This window comes from Rhipicephalus sanguineus, chromosome 5 (genome assembly GCF_013339695.2).
Source record: "Rhipicephalus sanguineus isolate Rsan-2018 chromosome 5, BIME_Rsan_1.4, whole genome shotgun sequence".
Taxonomy (NCBI): Eukaryota; Metazoa; Arthropoda; class Arachnida; order Ixodida; family Ixodidae; genus Rhipicephalus; species Rhipicephalus sanguineus.
This window is the reverse complement of record NC_051180.1, coordinates 10,084,322-10,106,425: the sequence shown is the minus strand read 5'-3', so window position 1 is coordinate 10,106,425 and position 22,104 is coordinate 10,084,322. Positions and strand designations below refer to the sequence as shown.

The 22,104-nt window shown below is 45.8% G+C and overlaps 1 protein-coding gene across 5 annotated transcripts in view; it reads right to left on the bottom strand.

The window, feature by feature from the left end:
• The window catches only part of LOC119393186 (CUGBP Elav-like family member 3-B), an 886,629-nt gene that overhangs the window by 58,397 nt on the left and 806,128 nt on the right, over window positions 1–22,104 (bottom strand). The gene's annotated exons all lie outside the window — the stretch shown is intronic.

Sequence of the window (22,104 nt, the reverse complement as noted above, 5' to 3'; positions counted from 1 at the left end):
CCAAAGATGACATGTTTGGAAAATTTATTTCTTGTTGTTATGGAAACATAATTTTCAGTTATTCCTTTCTGCGCGATACCTCGTATACATTTTGAATAAAGCAATATTTTTTTTTCAACTTCAACGAAACTTTTCATGCTTCTTTTTACACATTAAGCTGCGCAATGAACTAGGATTATCGAAAACCACGAATAAGTTTTGACGCTGTAGGATTTCAATTCAAATGCAACCAGCTGAAACGACATAATTTTTCCTTATTTTGGGGATATAAGATACATAATATTGATGACAGCGCAAAGATCCCAGTTCACTGCACAGTCAACGTATATATCAACGATGCTGCGAGGCGATTTCCTTTTCGTGTGGTAGGATCGGGATTTATAACTGCTGGCATGACAGGCATATATTTGGTAATTTTGGTAATTATACTATAAATGGTTAAAAAATTTTCATAACATATTTGAAGTTTTTTTTTTTAAAACTGCCCTTATGAAGGCAGATACCAAGCAATACATTTATGTTCATAATCTCAAAAGCTATCCGAAAAGGTGGTAACACATTTCAAAAGACGTTTTTGTAGCTCTTGAGCTGAATGTGATGCTGGACACAACTGAAAAATGATCTGCGCAGGAGTTGCGACTGAGGTTGCCGTGGTCATTTTAAGTAGAAGAAAGAAACAAGAAAATTAGGTGCTCTTTTCCTTCTCTTTCCTTACTGTAACCGAGCCGCCAGGCGGTGTATCTGTCCTATCTGGCCTTTTCCAGCTCTTATCGACTAGAAGCAGCTTAAAAAGGAAAGGGCGAATACAGGTTGACGACGCGCACGAGGGCGGCACACTTTGCGAAACTGTGCCTTGCTTCTACTTATTTTTTACTGCCGTAATGACCGTGCTGATCGAAACGACCCGAATGCCGTCTCAGCGCATCAATTCAGGTTATATGCGAGCACCGAAGGTGTAAACAAAATAAGCGAACGAAAGAAATTGGAGAAGAAGAAGAAAAACAGGGTTCATTTCTCACTGGTTGCGCAACGAGAAAACGAAACGTGCGCCCCACAGATGGCAGCAGCAGATCAGCGGGAAACGATCGCCCTGAGGAGGGTGCCACGCCGGCTTGGAAAGCAAATGAAGCACGGAGGGAAGAAAAGGAAACAAAAGGGGGCGATAGCCATCGCGCCGCCAGCACGTGCCGCACGGTGGTTCGCTATATCCTTCCCGGGATCTTTCCCACATTTCCCGGGGACCCCCGCATCGCCTTGGGCTGCAGTGCGCATTAAGACGGCGGCAGAGGAAGGTGGGTGGGCGCACCTTTTAATCCGGCCGTCTGGACCCCGCTGCATCGACCTCCCCCCTCCGGACTATGGCGCACATTTAGAAGCGGGGGTCGCGCGCAGAACTGAAATCGATTTCGAATAACGGGAAACGAGAAGGAAAAGCGCGATATAGAGAGACGCGAAGAAAAGAGATCCCGGTCTTCAAAAGTTTGACTGAACGTGAGTGTGCCAGCCGAAGTCATAGCCAGGTCGCTCGCTTGCCGGAGGACCCAATCTTCCGGCAGAAAGCACCAAATGAGTCGGTAGGCCGTATAGGGCCGCTGGTCCAGGATTGAAGACAAGCAAGCAAAAAAAAAAAAAAGATGATGAAAGAATGGTCGTGGATGGCAGTCGCCGACGCAGACAGAGAGATATCGAAACCGAAAGCCATCGCCATCGAGGCCTTCTCGGATGGCGCGCCACGCTGACGTCCTGCAGGTGTCCGGGCGGACGTCCCTTAGCACTTTTCACATTTCAAATGGCGCTGCACAAAGCAATTGCGGCGTTAATTTGACGAGCGGTGTTGCGGCACTTACTCGATGGCTGCACAGAGAGCTAGCGGTTGTCGCTCTTATTTTTAACATCCCGCGGAACTCCGTCCAATCAAAGGCCGAGATGACAAACGCTGCTCGTGTTCTTGCCTAACTTTCCGTTTTTCTCTTGCTTCTGACAGCCGCCGTTCCTGGGGTTCACTCATCTGCCGCGGCGCCAGTCTCAACCATCGCTATAGTTACCATAACCACATTTCTCTACCACAACTGCAGAACGAAGAAACAGAATTCTATTAGTTCTGCAATACACCAAACGTTCGACCGCGGGTTACGACGTGCGAATGGCGGGTTTCTTTCTTTCTTTCTTTCTTTCTTTCTTTCTTTCTTTCTTTCTTTCTTTCTTTCTTTCTTTCTTTCTTTCTTTCTTTCTTTCTTTCTTTCTTTCTTTCTTTCTTTCTTTCTTTCTTTCTTTCTTTCTTTCTTTCTTTCTTTCTTTCTTTCTTGTCGTATTAGTCATGCCATCGTGAGCACATGTCGTATTCGTAGTATGACAGGAACCGTGCCGTTGTCGGCATTGCCTATTTCGGCCATCATTATCTTTGTGCGCAATGGTTGCCGTGCAGCGCAGGGACAGAAAATTAAGCGCAGCTTGCACTAAGTCGCGCAAGGGTGGGTCCACAGCAGAGCTGGTGGGCACCTAGCTGGTCCTGGCTTGGCGGGGCTTTTATCCTCTCACCTCTCTCTTTCCCACCACTTGCTATACTGTACTATACATGGCTATGCTTGCTCTCTTTTTGTATTTCGTCTCTGTTTAGTTCTATATATTTCGTTCCCTCTCTATCTGTTTCTCGCTCTTTCCATCTCTCCCCCCTTTCTTTCTCTCTTGTCTCTCTTTAGTTCTCGCTTCCTCTTTCTTTCTATCCCCTTCTCTCTCTTTCCTGGATTCTCTGTCTTTCTTCCCTTTATTTCTCTCTATTTCTCTGTTTCATTCTATGCTATGCTTTACTCTTTCCCCTACCCCTTTCCCTCTTCGTCACTTTCAGTTCAATTTCCCACCTCATTGCTATACAATACTATACAAGGTTATGCTATGCTCTGCTAGCGTGCCTGGATAGCCGAGTGGTTACAACGCTCGCCTTCGAATCGTGGGTACGCGGGTTCGAATCTCGCTTTTTTGGCCAGGAACGTTGCTCTTTCTTTCTATCTTTTCTTTCTCTCGCTCTCTTTCTCTCTCTGTACTCGTTCTCTCGCCCATCAGAGTAATTGCATCCCACGCCGTACAAATAGGTACACGTGTTCTGGGAGTGAAGCGGAGGAGGAACAAGATGATGAAGAAAGCGCGTGCCGGTTCATGCTGATAATTTTCTGTCTACGACACACGTCAAACCTCGAGAATAACAGCTCTGCTGTAACTGCTTGTCTGCTGTAAAAAAACATATAAATATTTCCCGTTTTATTATATGCCCTCATCTGGGGCGAAGTTTGTTGATAGCTGCATTTTGTTTCTTTCTGCGGAGGATGGTTGATCCTTGAAAGCATGCATAGTGTTGAGGCAAGCATGTTTCCTTCCACACCATCTAGTGCAGCTTCTGCAAATAGCAGCGAAACTGCGCCGCTTACTAAGCTCACGCTACGCCGCTTCTCTAAGCTCACGCTTTTCATCCGTCAATAGATTAATCCTGTGCTCTGTGTACGCGCTAATGTACTACACCACATCATTTGGTGTTGCAGCATCACCAGACGTCTTAGCACTCTATATCCGCGTTTTGGAGCTAAAGAAAATAGTAGTACCCGGTGCCACGCTTGAGCACAAATAAATAGTTACATTACGTTTTCTTACATTTCTAGAGGCGCCAAGCGAGGTCAAGGAGGAAGCAATTAAAGCAGGTCTGATGAGCAGGAAAATAGAAAGGAATGCCATTTGTCGAAACATGGACATTCTGCTTGCTTGATTAACAGCAAGCTTCCCGGCTTCCACGGAACTCTATAGCCAGGCTACGCACCTAAACTAAAATAAAACAAAATATTACAGCGTGGACGAGCTTTCTGATGGGACGCGCCAGGCGCACACCGTTATTACATTTGACACTTACGTGCCCGATGCGTCTCCTTGGCTGCATCAGTATAGGCGTATAGCGCTAGTGTGACAGACGCAGCCTCACCGCCGACATAGTTCGCTCACTGTTTCGTGCTACGCTCTTCTTACGACAGCCAAATGCAAGGAAGCGGAGTGTGCTCCATAATTTCAGGTGTCCAGAAATTGTGCCATGGATGCGTTATTATTTAAATTGGCATCATGCTTTAGTGAGCTCCTTGGCGCGTCACACACACACACACACACACACACACACACACACACACACACACACACACACACACACACACACACACACACACACACACACACACACACACACACACACACACACACACACACACACCACCACACACACACACACACACACACACACACACACACACACACACACACACACACACACACACACACACACACACACACACACACACACGCGCGCGCGCGCGCAGGACTTTTTCTCGCTCCCATTCTGCACTGCCGATACCGATACTACGCGGCTAGATTGGGTGGGCGACGCTTTAAATAGTGCTCCTGCACGGAATGTGCTACGCGGACACCGCAGGACGCTCTCTCTACATCGCTGTAAGGAGGGCTGTAAGTAAACCAGAATCTGTGGCGAGATTTAAAGCTATACGGTTGCACGGTCGCCCCTAACGTTCGGTGGGAAGCTTCGAGTTAAGCGCGTGGCGAGAGAGCAGGCAAGAAGCTGCAGCGAATACCACAGCGCGCGCACACGCGTGCGCAGGAACGAAACGACCGCCGAGTGCCTCCTTTTTAACGACGCGAATAATTTCTCGGTCTCGTTGAATTTCGGGTGTCACGTACGCGGAGAAGGCGGCCGAGGAGAGGCGAGGAACGACGTCGAGGCACGCAGTGCGACCGACGCAGAAAGAGGAAGCAAGTTTCGCAGCGGCAGAGCTTGCACAGCTCGGCTCCTGCTTTCGTGATAGCCTTCGCCGCGGTAGGAAACGAAAAGCCGACGGAGACGCCATCTAGGGTGTCAAAAAGTTTACCGCGGTGATAATTCTCGCAAGAGGAATGTGCAGCCCCTTTAACTCCCGTGAAGCAAACTGCGCCGCTGGTCACGTGCGCTCAGTTAAGCTGCGCGCACCAACCGCAAATGCGACAGGATCGCCTCCTGCAGGGGCGGCCGTGCAATATTCCTTGGGTTGCTCAACTGGAATGGCAAAAACGTCGTGCGGCGAGAGAGTAGGTGCTGCATAGGCGTTCCCTCATTCGTTTGAGTTTCGGTAAAGGACTCCAAAAGCGACAAGTACAGGTGGCGGCGGTTATTTTTACATGCAAGGTGCAAGATTACACTGGCTATAGAACGAGGGTAATGGCCAGTGAGAGGAGGCTTTGCTGCTTCGGAATAGTAAATATATCGCGAGAACCCATTCTTACGTCTCACTGAGGGTGCTGTAGTAGTCAGTGCAGGTACGGAAGCCGCACCCACTGCAACTCTAGCAAACTTGCCGTTTCGGTATATCTGTGGGTAAAATACATTACAGCGCTCTGCATACTCATTCAATCAGTGGTCACCGGGGATCGCCGACCCACCCTCGCATATCGCGCTTGAATTTACAAGGTGCAATTACGGCGGCGGATGATGTTAAATACAATGTACTTCAAAAGTATGGGCTTCTTGGTACACTACTGCATTTCAACTTAAGGTGAACGGTGAAAGGACAGCAGGACCCGAGAGGTGATGAAAACGAGCGCGGATTATCAACGCAGGATTTATTCAAGAAGACACAGGGAATGTATATACTTGATGCATCGCCCATGCATACTTGGCAGTTCGACGAAAGGGACGAAGCTGTGGAGCAGATCTGGCGTCCAAGGTAAGCTCCTTACGCGACAGGTTAACGGAGGTGATGCTAACGCAATTGCCATCTTCTTGGTGGACTCTTTGGGCCTCAAATTCATACCGCGCGCTGACATTATATACCTAAACATGACGTTAAAGTTAGCATTAAATAAGTTATCCTACTAGGCATCTTACTTCGACGTCGTTAAATGGACGCTTTCTTGAGTCAAGCAGACTGACGATGGCCGCGATCGTTTTTCGGACTTTCTGTTTGTAAGCAGGCTTTAGTGCAACTCTTCCAAGCCATTTACTCACAAAACCTAGTGCGTTATCACACCGACAAACTACATGACATTCATATAGTGTTTCTTTCTGAAACAGTTTCAAGCAATGGCGCGGCTCTGTGGTAGAACACTTGCTTGCCACGCAGAAGGCCCGGGTTCGATTCTCACTCGAACTTAAGGTTTTTACTATTTATTTTATTCGCATCTTTCTCAACTTTTCGGTCAGCGACAACGCTGACATTTCGTTCACAACCAACGATGCCGACTCCGACGGCGACGGAGACACCGGAATTCCTGCGAAACGAGCTCTTTAACGCTATCGCGTGAACACAATGATGTTTCCCGATTGATAGAGCGTTTTGTGGCCTGTACAGCACGTGTCACGTCTGCAAAAACGGAACGTGGCAGAAATATGATGAGAGGTGCTTTTTAGAACCGGCTTAATTCTTTAATCCACATTGCTCCCTTTAAAGTGTGAAGTTTTACAGTGCCAAATCTTGGGTTTCCTTTCAAGGAGCTAAACATTTGTCAAAAAAAAAAAAAAAATCCGCAGCATGTTACACTCTCTGTAACACTCGAATGCGAAAGCCTGCTGAAAACTGGGTAATGCGCTAAGTTATTCAAAAGACCACTGTAGAAGCTCCTCTGGGAGTTGCGTAAATGATGCGTAAGCGTAGCGTTTTGTGGTATCATTCTCTAGAGCCTTGTTTTCGGGCGGCATCGGCAGGGCGTCCTTCACCTTCTTTTATAGCGCTCGCCAGCGTCTCTAACGGACCCATGGCATGCGCTTCCCGCGACCTCCGACACACGTGTTTGGGATAAAATTTTTTGCAAAATCGTAATTTTCCTTTTGTGTAGAGTACTCCATGCCGGCTTTACATGCTGTCCTGAAAAGGTTTTTTATTCCACGAAATTCAACGAAGCCTTCACAGGCTGTCTTATCTTTCTACATTTTCTCTTCATCGCGGGAACATATAAATTCACATTCCGCAAGCATGGGTCTGTATCCCAGTGGTGAAGACACTCGCTTTCGGAGCGTGGGCGTCCGTGTTCAAAACCGAGCACCATTGCGAAAATTTATCGTTTTATTTTATCGAAAATTTATCGTTTTATAGACGGACAGTTCACTCGCTGAGTCGGCATAGAAATGCTTACGCATTTACAGGAGACCAGTCACATGATAATGTCCCGCTGACGGGACGGCATAACACTGATTTGTGACGTAGGTCACGGGGGTTTTCGTACCACTAAACTCGCATGCCGTATTTCGCTCAAGGGGCCGCACAACGAGGGTACTTAAGGCTTTAATAAGCCAAACAGAATTAGGTATAGTGTAGGTCACCTTTCCAAGTAGTATTTTTATCTCCTTACCTGGTAAATTTTTCGGCCCATCAATGTAGCAGACTATAAAAAGAGAATCTAGTTACACATATTCCCCTGTCCTTTGCTGAAGACCTTCCTATATCCTAATATTGTCAGGAGCTCTTTTTCCGGGGCTATGGAAAAAATAGCCATAAAAGAGAGACGAGAGAGAAATAGAGCGGCCTACTTCACATTCGGGCGCATTTGAGAAGCGCACACATCCAGCACGACAGCAGGTGATATACGAGGCGGCGCTCTCGCACGAGACACCCTCTTCAGTGCACGCCGTTACTTGGCCCTTATTTATCTAGATTTTCCTGAAAGCATGAACGTTCGATTCTCGCGTGAAGTGCACACGTGGGCGATGTCGCTGCGGGGCCCGTGCTAATGGAAGAAGCCAGGGACAGCAAACTATACGCATTATATGTGCGAAAAAAGTAAAAAAAAAAACCAACAAACAAAGAAAACCACAGTGGTGCGAAAGCCGAAGCGTGTGCCACATTTAAGCAAGCTACTGAACCCATAAAGCTGAAGGCAGGTAAGAACTTTTCCGGGTCAGCCGACACGCTAGCGTTGGCACGTAACTGCAGCCAATAATACGTCGCAGGGAGCGTGCTATCAGAAAAAGTTATCCATCCCCTTGACTGGTTGTCCTCATATAGCATTCACGGCGCTGCTTGTGTTTTAAGGTTACATATAAGCCATTGTTTTCAGCCTTTGGATTGAAGAAGAACGTAACATGGCTGTTTCGGAAAGCGATATATCGAACGAAGCTGCCGCAAAGAATGTGCGAACCAGCACTGCGTGAATGCACGGCTATGACGAGGGCGCGCGAGGATTCGGTGCGTTCGACGCATCCACTACATGCAGCGACAGGTGTTCGAGTGAAACACGCACACCGGCGCTTGCGTTAAGTGAGCAGCACTTACGGAAGAGTGCCCTTTGTAGACTTCGGAAGAGTTAACTCACTCCTCTAGGGATACTGCCTGGATTTCGCAAGCATAAACCTGTGAAAATAATTTATACCGTTGTGCGACATCGGATATAGAAAACCGCAGCAGGATACGATGCACTTCCTTTAAATACATCCTAGCACGCTGTTAAACGGCGCTCAAAACAGCTGGACACCATTTAATCTACAAGGCGGCGCAATGTTTCCACTGAACGAAGGTTCTCTTAATACGTTTGGCGTCGTGGCGAATGACAATGAAATGCACGAAAAAAAAGTCACAGTTTCGCTGCAACGGCGAAGCAATGAATGCGATAGTAATAAATTGGAATGTAACGCGAAGAACGGAAAGCAGCTCGAAATTGCCAGCGCTTCGCTCGAGCCCAAAGGACGCACGAAAAGAACGCACACAGAACGAGCGCCAACTATCATGCGTCACAGCTCGACACTGGAAGCGCACTGCTCAAACATAAAGCAGGACGCACGAAACGAACGAACAGGTACACACAGGACGAGCGCGAACTGTCACAGTTGTTACTTATTTCTGTTTGAACAGCGCGCTCCTTTCGCAAACGCGGCCGCTGCAGCGAGCGAAGCTGTACGCTCTGTGACTTCAGCGCGGTCATCGCGGGGAAAGCACAAAACATACAACCCCCCGCTCCACCCCCCAGCGTTCGCAGGAGCGGGGCGACGATCTTTAAAGCGCGCCACGCGCACATCACGCCATCTGCGTGGTGACTAAGAAAGCATGCTGAAGTAAATGGTGTATATAAATAGCTCGCCGTTAGCAGGCTGAAAGACGTTGCTGTTAGTGGCCTAACGTCTAACGCCGCGCGCTGGGAAGCGAGAGGCCGCCCGTTCGATTCCGCGCGTCGGAAAGTTTTTCTGCATTATTTTTCTTTGTCTTTTATACACACACACACACACACACACACACACACACACACACACACACACACACACATATATATATATATATATATATATATATATATATATATATATATATATATATATATATATATATATATATACGGTGCATGACGGCGGGGACGGGGACGGCAAAAAACAGCCGAGACTGTCCATATAATTGCTATCGCAATAAAAAGTCACAGATCCACCGCAAGGGCGAAGCAATTAGGCGATAGCACCAAATTGTAGTGTTACACGAGGTGAGGCTGGCAGCTAACTGTTTTGTATCCGATCTCGCGTAACTACAAAACGCTGGTGTAAGAGAATACGGCCGCTCCAGGGAGAGATGCTCTGCGCATATTCACTTCGCGTTGAGAGCGCAGCACGTAGAAGGGTATACGAGCCGGCCACTGTGATGGCTTTCGAGATAGCGCGCGCGCCAGCGATCGCGACCGCACCCTTAGATTCAAAGTTCAAAGTGGCTCCTCGCGCGACAACCCCCCCCCCCTTTCACCCCCCCCCGCTTGTGTCTTTTCATGGTCGTTAAAGACGGGCGGGGCGTTTCCTGTCTGCTTGACGGCAGGCCTCCCGAGCGGGGTGATGTTATCGCGTGCACCCTCCGAGCGACGGGAATGGGCCGGATCGTTTGATCTCTGCTTCGGCAGCATTCGTCACCCCCGCTCACGCGCTTTTACCCGCGGTAGAACATACAATGCGGGGGGGATCTTATCAATTTGGACTTCATACCGGAAGGACATGACGGCGACGGCAAAAACCCGTCGAGACTGTCCATACAATTGCTGTCGCAATAAAAAAAAAATCACCGCCTTTACAGTCTGTGGAGATGGTTGACCAACGAAGCTGAAAAGGGCGGCCCTGGTGTTTATCACTGGGTTCATCACGGAGCCATTCCAATAGCTGGATGACCAGCAAAGCTGTGTAGAATACGGCACAGAAGTGACACTGAATTTTGATTAAAGTTACAGAAAGTTGCTTTTGGATGTATGCCGTACGCTCCTTTGAAGTTTTCCATTTCAACAATATGCGTCTTTCTGCCGCGACGTGCGTCATCTTGTCGGCCTTGCCGCATGCGCTTGGCGTTTCGTGCATGATCTTAAGGACCCATTTGAGCAGCATGCGTATTCTTGCTGCATTGCCCCCTTCGCGACACTTTAGCGGAGCAGTGGTTGGCAGTGGGACTTCTCTGTGGCACATATTTGCGGATATGCATTTCGCCTCGGCATATACAGCTGCGTTGTAAAAAGACTCGTGCCGCTATACTGGAGACAGAAAATGCGGACAACTGAAAGATGACCGCAAAGAGTGCAGCTCGAAGCATAGTTTCCGTTGAAATCGACGGCAACTCTGCAGAACTAGAGAACTAGAAAATTACCCAACTCCCAGGAGTTTCAGCCTGGCTTCTGCAATCGTAGCGCATTCTTTCGTTCGCTTGTGATTTGCTGCGCGAGCACGGGCGCGTGAATCCGAGACGGGATTAAGTCCACACGACGGCGGCTTTCATTGGAAGCCGGTCAAGGGAGAAGAGCTCAACGAAGAAGAAGAAGAAGAAAAAAAAAAGAAAAACAGCCCGTATAGGCAGTGGAGCCTGCGGCGCGAGCTCTAACGCTGGGTTCGAGCTCGCCAACACTGGGGCCGTGGCCCTGCTTAGCTCTGTGTGCACCAATCGCCCACGCCGCCACTGCACCGCCGGCGCTGTTTACTCAACGAATTGGAAACCGCTGTTTGCCGGCGCACGGTTTCAAAAGACCCCGCAGCACGCGGCATCACGCGGCGAGTGGGCAGGCCTGGACTCCGAAGGGGCCCTTGCCTCAGTCTCTCTTCAACGAAGCCACGGGCCAAGAGGGAGGATCACCGCTGTTTGTAGACACGGATTGTTTAGCAGTCGGCACAGAAGGAAAAAGAGAACGCTGCATAATACTGCAACACCCTTCTCTCCATCTCTCTTGCACTCGCACTATTCGCGCTAAATAGAATGCCGGCGAAACGCTTTCTGTGCGTCGCCAGGAACACGAAAGCCGCGATTGCTCTTAGTTCCCGGGAACGCGCACAGAGTTATCAGATCTTTCGCTCCTTCTTGGCAGGCTTCTCTGCGTGCACTTATGCGTGCTCAAAGCAAAACGATTTTCGAAGCGCGTCATCCTCAGTGGTTTCAGCTGTTCATCGTAATCGTGATGTGGTCTTTTTCGGCAGGTAACCCAAGTCTCAACCGATGGGGCGATCACAAAAGCAGTTCTGTGTGGCAGGTCTACTTAAAGTACCAGGTGTCACCGCAAGATACGAGAAGCCGGCACTCATTAACAGTATGCACGTGTGTTTCACAACGCTAGTCATCAAAAAAGAAGTATGCATTAGTCTGCGCAGCACAAAGAGTGCGGTATCGGGCTATTGGGAAAGAACCCTGGTTTAAGTCCCGCCATCAAACGGGTGACACATTCATTAGAGCTGGCCGTAAACGAGGCAAGACAAGAACCTATCTACCAACCTGCAAAAAAATTCAATAAATAAAGTTGCTTGGAGTATGTTGAAAACAGCGCATCTGCCGCTTCGATGACTCACATTGTCATGCATTTTATTTGCGCTGCTTATCCTCGCTATGAATAACCAACAAGCCAAGTCAGCTACCTTGTAATGGATTGTGTGCTTCTCCTTTGCACTAAAATGTGCGCGGTGAAGCACGCTTTACAGATTACGTTGGCGGCATCGTTGCGAATGGCACGATCTCTTGAATTGAAAAACGTTTATTAAAAAAAAAGAAGAGGGGTTTGAGGCACGATCTCTTGCTTTACCATTAATCCCGTACACAGCAGAGCACCGATACCGCGAATAGCTTTAAATTTGTTCGCAGAATAACGGCAACGAAGCGAACAGGTTAAGACGAAGGCAGATAGTTGCCATAGGCGAAAAGTGTCTCTGCGGCAAGGGAGTACAATCAAGAAGTCGCACCAACGGGCATGTGCCACAGAAATTGGGCATATCCCACTGCTCACCACTGGACCACAAGAAGGCAACAATTAGCCCAAGGAATGCCTATCATCACGGGTATGTGCCACGTCTGGGCAACAGCTAGATAAGCGAGCGCGTCACCGCTAATAATAATAATAATAATAATAATAATAATAATAATAATAATAATAATAATAATAATAATAATAATAATAATAATAATAATAATAATAATAATAATAATCAATCAATCAATCAATCAATCATTTATTTAACGTGCCCAGGAACAACCGTGAGGTCTTTGTGCAGGCGCACGCAAAAAAAATCAATAAAAATAAACAATACAATACAGACAGTCTTCAGAAATAAAAAGAGCAAAAACACGTATACAAAGAGAAATGAACACAAAAGGGGAGGAGTAAAATAAGACAATATGAGAAATATTGAAGGGGAATAAAAAATTAGATTGCACATATACAACTATGCGGAAAGACGGAGAAGGGAAGACTTTGTACATTGTGCCATACTATGTCAAAACAGTGCAAAGCTCGGATAAAAACAATGATTGTGGACTATGAAAAACGTCAAGATCAAGAAAATTAATATTATAAAGACTTTGTATTCTGTGAACGGTAGAGTGTTGGAAGAAGCAGGCGGGTACATGAAACGGTCTGTTCTCTCTGGTTAACTTACGCGGAATTCGAAAATTAACACAATTGAGAAGTACAGGACAGGATATGATACCGTGGACTAGCTTGTAGAGAAATAAGAGATCAGAACGATTTCGTCGGCAGAGAAGTGATGGCAGTGATAATGATTCAGCAGTATTTGAACGAGATCCAGAGTCATTTTTAGCAAAGCGATGGTTATATATGCTGAGGAATTTTTTCTGGACTCGTTCAATGGTGTTACCGCTGGATTGAGCAATGCCATTCCATATCACGGACGCATACTCAAGTTGCGGAAGACATATTGCCGTGTACAATTTGTGTAGGGCCATGGGAGACCTGAATTCTCGAGATATTCTACAAACACATCCGAGAGAACGAAGGCCCCGCATAGCAGCACGCTTAACGTGAGAAGAACAACACCAAGATCACTGATTTCATAAACCTTGCATAACGGCACAGAATTGACAAAGTATTGAAATGGCACGCTAGATGTTTTGCGAGTGATAGACATGAATTTTGTCTTTGAGGTATTTAGAGAAAGGTTATTGCCGTTGCACCATTCGGAAAAAGAACACAAATCTGACTGCAGCAAGCGACAGTCGTTAACTGAATGAATTTCCTTAAATATCTTGATGTCATCGGCATACAAGAGGAAAGAAGAATTACGAATGGCAAAAGAAACATCATTAACGTAAATTAAAAATAGGAGTGGGCCTAATACCGACCCTTGAGGGACCCCACTAGTCACTTTATACAAAGAAGAGGTTTGGCCACTTACGGCAACATAACAAGATCTATTGAGCAGATATCTGCGCAAGAGATTCACTATCGACAAGTCAACGTCAAAGTTCGCAAGTTTAACCATAATCAGTGTGTGGCTGACAACGTCAAAAGCCTTGCTCAGGTCACAGTAGATTACGTCAACCTGACCTCTCTGAGAAATAGGTGTGGAGATCTGCGTCATGAAACTCGCAAGATTTGTGATAGTTGAGCGGCCAGCAAGAAAACCATGTTGATTTGGAATCAATGAGTTTTTCACACTAAAAGACAATATTTTGTGAAGAGCCAGTTCGAAGATCTTTGATGTGGCACATAGTAGAGAAATCGGGCGATAATTAGAAACATCTGTCTTAGAGCCCGACTTAAATACTGGGAAAACACGAGCAGTTTTCCACATGCTAGGAAATGTGGAAGTGTCCAGGCAGTTATTAAATATCGTAGTCAGTACTGGGACAAATATAGTACCATATGCTTTTAGTATGGCGGAGGGGATGCCATCTGGGCCATATGATAAGGATGGTTTTAAGCGCTTAATGCATTCGCTGATAAGATTTTCATCCAGCGACAAAGCACTGGATGAGCTAACTGCCTTGGGCTGTTGTCTGATATCAGTGCTGGAGTCTGAGGCCTTATAAACGGATGAGAAATGTGTGGCAAAACAGTCAGCGACGGCATGCACTTCTACCCCATTTGAGTCTAGTAGTCTGAAGGACTCTCCACTTTTGCTAGACCGTTTACGTACATATTTCCAAAACTCAGCCGGCCTGTCAGAGGCGCTTTTTTCTAAGAATTCAATGTACGAACTATGATCCCGTTTATATAGGCGTTTAGAGAGAGTTCGAAAAAAGCTGAACTCTTCCTTCCACTCGCTGGATGGAGAACATTTAGATTTCCTGTGTGCGTGATCTTTATGCTTCAGTGCACTCATAAGTTCAGATGAGAACCAGTGGGGATATTTACGTTTTTTAGGTGTATACTGGGGAATAAAATTAAGCATGCTGCTCAGTACAAGCTCCGTAAACCGATCAACCTGGTCATCAACATTAGGTTTGTCAGTAACCTGTGACCACTCAACGGTGGACAAGTGATGATAGAGGCCCGTGTAATCACCTCGCTTGAACGCAAATCTTGGAGATTTGTTTACGTAACTGCTGTAGCTCGTTGTTTCGGCTGATGCAGATAATCTTACATAAAGTGGTGGGTGGAATTTGTCCGGACGTACAAGAGAGATGTTGGAGCGGGAAACTTCAAGGGGTTGATCGTTTGACACACACAGGTCTAAGACGTTGCCACTGGAATTGACGACTAATAATAATAATCAATCAATCAATCAATCAATCAATCAATCAATCAATCAATCAATCAATCAATCAATCAATCAATCAATCAATCAATCAATCAATCAATCAATCAATCAATCATTTATTTAACGTGCCCAGGAACAACCGTGAGGTCTTTGTGCAGGCGCACGCAAAAATAAAATCAATAAAAATAAACAATACAATACAGACAGTCTTCAGAAATAAAAAGAGCAAAAACACGTAGACAAAGAGAAATGAACAATAAAGGGGAGGAGTAAAATAAGACAATATGAGAAATATTGAAGGGGAATAAAAAATTAGATTGCACACATACAACTATGCGGAAAGACGGAGAAGGGAAGACTTTGTACACTGTGCCATACTATGTCAAAACAGTGCAAAGCTCGGATAAAAACAGTGATTGTGGACTATGAAAAACGTCAAGATCAAGAAAATTGATATTATAAAGACTTTGTATTCTGTGAACGGTAGAGTGTTGGAAGAAGCAGGCGGGTACATGAAACGGTCTGTTCTCTCTGGTTAACTTACGCGGAATTCGAAAATTAACACAATTGAGAAGTACAGGGCAGGATATGAAACCGTGGACTAGCTTGTAGAGAAATAAGAGATCAGAACGATTTCGTCGGCAGTGAAGTGATGGCAGTGATAATGACTCAGCAGTATTTGAACGAGATCCAGAGTCATTTTCAGCAAAGCGATGGTTATATATGCTGAGGAATTTTTTCTGGACTCGTTCAATGGTGTTACCGCTGGATTGAGCAATGCCATTCCATATCACGGACGCATACTCAAGTTGCGGAAGACATATTGCCGTGTACAATTTGTGTAGGGCCATGGGAGACCTGAATTCTCGAGATATTCTACAAACACATCCGAGAGAACGAAGGCCCCGCGTAGCAGCACGCTTAACGTGAGAAGAAAAGTTTAACGCGCTGTCAACAACAACACCAAGATCACTGATTTCATAAACCTTGCATAACGGCACAGAATTGACAAAGTATTGAAATGACACGCTAGATGTTTTGCGAGTGATAGACATGAATTTTGTCTTTGCGGTATTAGAGAAAGGTTATTGCCGTTGCACCATTCGGAAAAAGAACACAAATCTGACTGCAACAAGCGACAGTCGTTAACTGAATGAATTTCCTTAAATATCTTGATGTCATCGGCATACAAGAGGAAAGAAGAATTACGAATGGCAAAAGAAACATCATTAACTTAAATTAAAAATAGGAGTGGGCCTAATACCGACCCTTGAGGGACCCCACTAGTCACTTTATACAAAGAAGAGGTTTGGCCATTTACGGCAACATAACAAGATCTATTGAGCAGATAGCTGTGCAAGAGATTCACAATCGACAAGTCAACGTCAAAGTTCGCCAGTTTAACCATAATCAGTGTGTGGCTGACTACGTCAAAAGCCTTGCTCAGGTCACAGTAGATTACGTCAACCTGTCCTCTCTGAGAAATAGGTGTGGAGATCTGCGTCATGAAACTAGCAAGATTTGTGGTAGTTGAGCGGCCAGCAAGAAAACCATGTTGATTTGGAATCAGTGAGTTTTTCACACTAAAAGACAATATTTTGTGAAGAGCCAGTTCGAAGATCTTTGATGTGGCACATAGTAGAGAAATGGGGCGATAATTAGAAACATCTGTCTTAGAGCCCGACTTAAATACTGGGAAAACACGAGCAGTTTTCCACATGCTAGGAAATGTGGAAGTGTCCAGGCAGTTATTAAATATCGTAGTCAGTACTGGGACAAATATAGTACCATATGCTTTTAGTATGGCGGAGGGGATGCCATCTGGGCCACATGATAAGGATGGTTTTAAGCGCTTAATGCATTCGCTGATAAGATTTTCATCCAGCGACAAAGCACTGGATGAGCTAACTGCCTTGGGCTGTTGTCTAATATCAGTGCTGGAGTCTGAGGCCTTATAAACGGATGAGAAATGTGTGGCAAAACAGTCAGCGACGGCATGCACTTCTACCCCATTTGAGTCTAGTAGTCTGAAGGACTCTCCGCTTTTGCTAGACCGTTTACGCACATACTTCCAAAACTCAGCCGGCCTGTCAGAGGCGCTTTTTTCTAAGAATTGAATGTACGAACTATGATCCCGTTTATATAGGCGTTTAGAGAGAGTTCGAAAAAAGCTGAACTCTTCCTTCCACTCGCTGGATGGAGAACATTTAGATTTCCTGTGTGCGTGATCTTTATGCTTCAATGCACTGATAAGTTCAGATGAGAACCAGTGGGGATATTTACGTTGTTTAGGTGTATACTGGGGAATAAATTAAGCATGCTGCTCAGTACAAGCTCCGTAAACCGATCAACCTGGTCATCAACATTAGGTTTGTCAGTAACCTGTGACCACTCAACGGTGGACAAGTGATGATAGAGGCCCGTGTAATCACCTCGCTTGAACGCAAATCTTGGAGATTTGTTTACGTAACTGCTGTAGCTCGTTGTTTCGGCTGATGCAGATAATCTTACGTTAAGTGGTGGGTGGAATTTGTCCGGACGTACAAGAGAGATGTTGGAGCGGGAAACTTCAAGGGGTTGATCGTTTGACACACACAGGTCTAAGACGTTGCCACTGGAATTGACGACTGAATTATGTTGCACTAGGGAATTAAACGCCAGAAAGTCCAAGAGCAGGCTGCACTTTTTCTCTGTGAAATGATTGTAATGAGAAAAGGTAAGCGTGCTCCAGTCAATTCCAGGTGCATTGAAATCCCCAAGAACAATAATTCTGTGCCCACTATGAGAAGATATCACAAGTTCAATAGAAGACATGACATCGTGAAACGAGGCAGGGGAAATGCTGGGCGGTAAATAGAAGCATCCAATCAACAATTTTTCACGGCGCTCAAGGTTGATTTCTAGCCAGATCGATTCTTCGATAGTTTCTAGGTCTTTCCGTCTAACGGATTTCAGTGAATTGTCAATGGCAATCAGCACGCCACCGCCTTTCTGTTTGGTTTCACTGAAATCTCGGTCACGGCGGAAGGTGGTGTAAGTCGGGGGAAAAAAGTCCGATGAGAGAATTTCAGTGCCGAGCCAGGTTTCAGAAATAGCGATAATAGGAAAACAAGACGAAAAAACATTAGAGAAAAACTCCAGTGTCTTGGTACGCAGACCCCGAGCATTTTGGTAGAATATGTCTACGTTACACGGCACTTTCGTTTCCAGTCACTTGCTCAGAGGGATGAAGCATGTCATCGCGCAGCTCCCCACGAAATGGCTTGAAGAGGCATCCGAGGGGCCACATCGAAGGGTCATTCAGGCGTTGTAGCGTTTCCTCGTCAACTTCGATATAGAATGAAGAATATGACTGGAATCTTGTTTGAAGTCGCCGGCAGGAATGGCGCGTTCACACTGAGACATTCGGCGGTGAGAGCGCGCGGAATCCGCTTCGGCGGCAGCTAGATCCGCCGGAAAAGCCCATTCCGCGCCGATCGGTCCTGGACCGATTTTTGCGGAAGCTGCCGCCGGATTCCCTCACCGCGAACCAATCGGAACGCGAGTCGAACATTCGAAATATGGCGGCGCGCTTGTGATATCGGAGTCGTCGAAGCCCGCAGCACCAGCGAGGTCTCTCGTAATCATCCTGTAGCTCTGGACAACTACCAATTGTTGCCGCGATGAGCATCCTTGCAATATATCATCACGATCTCGCAAAACGGGTAGCATTACCTCGGCTCGTCGAAGCTTCTCGCGTCTTGCAAATCAGGACGAACCAACCACAACTGCTTGCGTCGTTTCTTTTGTTCGGCGAATGCATGTTTATCCTCGTCAGACATCGCCAGAAAGTTGCTTTGCAGCAGGCCCAGCAGTTCGACGACCCTGCTCCTGTTTATGCGCTTCGCCATAACGAAACGCGTGCACAACGCCGAGCGCGTCGATACCAGCCTTCCTTCGCGCGAAGGGACGATGACAACTAGACGCCCTAGTTTCGGCGGTGCGGTTGCTAAGTGGTGTGAACAATGAGGAATTTCGGCGGCGCGCGAATTCCGGTCGCTCTGGCGGGCGGATTCCCCAGTGTGAATGAGCCAGAAATGGGAGACATATCGAATGAAGCAATATGTTTTTTGATGTCAGCAGCAGTGGTGTCCGGGCTCAGCTTCGTAACAATAATAATAATAATAATAATAATAATCAATCAATCAATCAATCAATCAATCATTTATTTAACGTGCCCAGGAACAACCGTGAGGTCTTTGTGCAGGCGCACGCAAAAATAAAATAAATAAAAATAAACAATACAATACAGACAGTCTTCAGAAATAAAAAGAGCAAAAACACGTAGACAAAGAGAAATGAACACTAAAGGGGAGGAGTAAAATAAGACAATATGAGAAATATTGAAGGGGAATAAAAAATTAGATTGCACATATACAACTATGCGGAAAGACGGAGAAGGGAAGACTTTGTACACTGTGCCATACTATGTCAAAACAGTGCAAAGCTCGGATAAAAACAGTGATTGTGGACTATGAAAAACGTCAAGATCAAGAAAATTAATATTATAAAGACTTTGTATTCTGTGAACGGTAGAGTGTTGGAAGAAGCAGGCGGGTACATGAAACGGTCTGTTCTCTCTGGTTAACTTACGCGGAATTCGAAAATTAACACAATTGAAAAGTACAGGGCAGGATATGAAACCGTGGACTAGCTTGTAGAGAAACAAGAGATCAGAACGATTTCGTCGGCAGTGAAGTGATGGCAATGATAATAATTCAGCAGTATTTGAACGAGATTTTTTAGCAAAGCGATGGTTATATATGCTAAGGAATTTTTTCTGGACTCGTTCAATGGTGTTACCGCTGGATTGAGCAATGCCATTCCATATCACGGACGCATACTCCAGTTGAGGAAGACATAGCGCGGTGTACAATTTTCGGAAGGGCATAGGAGAACGGAATTCTCTAGACAATCTGCAAACACAGCCTAGGGTGCGAAGACCCCGCAAAGCAACACGCTTAGCGTGAGCAGAAAAGTTTAACGTGCTATCAACAACAACACCAAGATCACTGATCTCATAAACCTTGCATAAGGACACAGAATTGACAGAGTATTGAAATGACACGCTAGATGTTTTGCGAGTGATAGACATGAATTTTGTCTTCGAGGCATTCAGAGAAAGGTTATTAGCGTTGCACCATTCGGAAAAAGAGCACAAATCTGACTGCAGCAAGCGACAGTCGTTAACTGAATGAATTTCCTTAAAAATCTTGATGTCATCGGCATACAAGAGGAAAGAAGAATTACGAATGGCAAAAGAAACATCATTAACGTAAATTAAAAATAGGAGTGGGCCTAATACTGACCCTTGAGGGACCCCACTAGTCACTTTATACAAAGAAGAGGTTTGGCCATTTACGGCAACATAACAAGATCTATTGAGCAGATAGCTGTGCAAGAGATTCACAATCGACAAGTCAACGTCAATGTTCGCAAGTTTAACCATAATCAGTGTGTGGCTGACTACGTCAAAAGCCTTGCTCAGGTCACAGTAGATTACGTCAACCTGTCCTCTCTGAGAAATAGGTGTGGAGATCTGCGTCATGAAACTAGCAAGATTTGTGGTAGTTGAGCGGCCAGCAAGAAAACCATGTTGATTTGGAATCAGTGAGTTTTTCACACTAAAAGACAATATTTTGTGAAGAGCCAGTTCGAAGATCTTTGATGTGGCACATAGTAGAGAAATCGGGCGATAATTAGAAACATCTGTCTTAGAGCCCGACTTAAATACTGGGAAAACACGAGCAGTTTTCCACATGCTAGGAAATGTGGAAGTGTCCAGGCAGTTATTAAATATCGTAGTCAGTACTGGGACAAATATAGTACCATATGCTTTTAGTATGGCGGAGGGGATGCCATCTGGGCCACATGATAAGGATGGTTTTAAGCGCTTAATGCATTCGCTGATAAGATTTTCATCCAGCGACAAAGCACTGGATGAGCTAACTGCCTTGGGCTGTTGTCTGATATCAGTGCTGGAGTCTGAGGCCTTATAAACGGATGAGAAATGTGTGGCAAAACAGTCAGCGACGGCATGCACTTCTACCCCATTTGAGTCTAGTAGTCTGAAGGACTCTCCGCTTTTGCTAGACCGTTTACGCACATACTTCCAAAACTCAGCCGGCCTGTCAGAGGCGCTTTTTTCTAAGAATTGAATGTACGAACTATGATCCCGTTTATATAGGCGTTTAGAGAGAGTTCGAAAAAAGCTGAACTCTTCCTTCCACTCGCTGGATGGAGAACATTTAGATTTCCTGTGTGCGTGATCTTTATGCTTCAGTGCACTGATAAGTTCAGATGAGAACCAGTGGGGATATTTACGCTGTTTAGGTGTATACTGGGGAATAAAATTAAGCATGCTGCTCAGTACAAGCTCCGTAAACTGATCAACCTGGTCATCAACATTAGGTTTGTCAGTAACCTGTGACCACTCAACGGTGGACAAGTGATGATAGAGGCCCGTGTAATCACCTCGCTTGAACGCAAATCTTGGAGATTTGTTTACGTAACTGCTGTAGCTCGTTGTTTCGGCTGATGCAGATAATCTTACGTTAAGTGGTGGGTGGAATTTGTCCGGACCTACAAGAGAGATGTTGGAGCGGGAAACTTCAAGGGGTTGATCGTTTGACACACACAGGTCTAAGACGTTGCCACTGGAATTGACGACTGAATTATGTTGCACTAGGGAATTAAACGCCAGAAAGTCCAAGAGCAGGCTGCACTTTTTCTCTGTGAAATGATTGTAATGAGAAAAGGTAAGCGTGCTCCAGTCAATTCCAGGTGCATTGAAATCCCCAAGAATAATAATTCTGTGCCCACTATGAGATGATATCACAAGTTCAATAGAAGACATGACATCGTGAAACGAGGCAGGGGAAATGCTGGGCGGTAAATAGAAGCATCCAATCAACAACAAATAATAATAATAATAATAATAATAATAATAATAATAATAATAATAATATCTGCGGTTTAACGCCCCAAAACCACGATATGATTATGAGGGACGCCGTAGAGGAGGGCTCCGGAAATTTCGACCACCTCGGGTTCTTTAACGTGCACCTAAATATAAGTACACGGGCCCAAAACATGAGCGCGTCACCGCGCTCGCACAGTAGCAACCA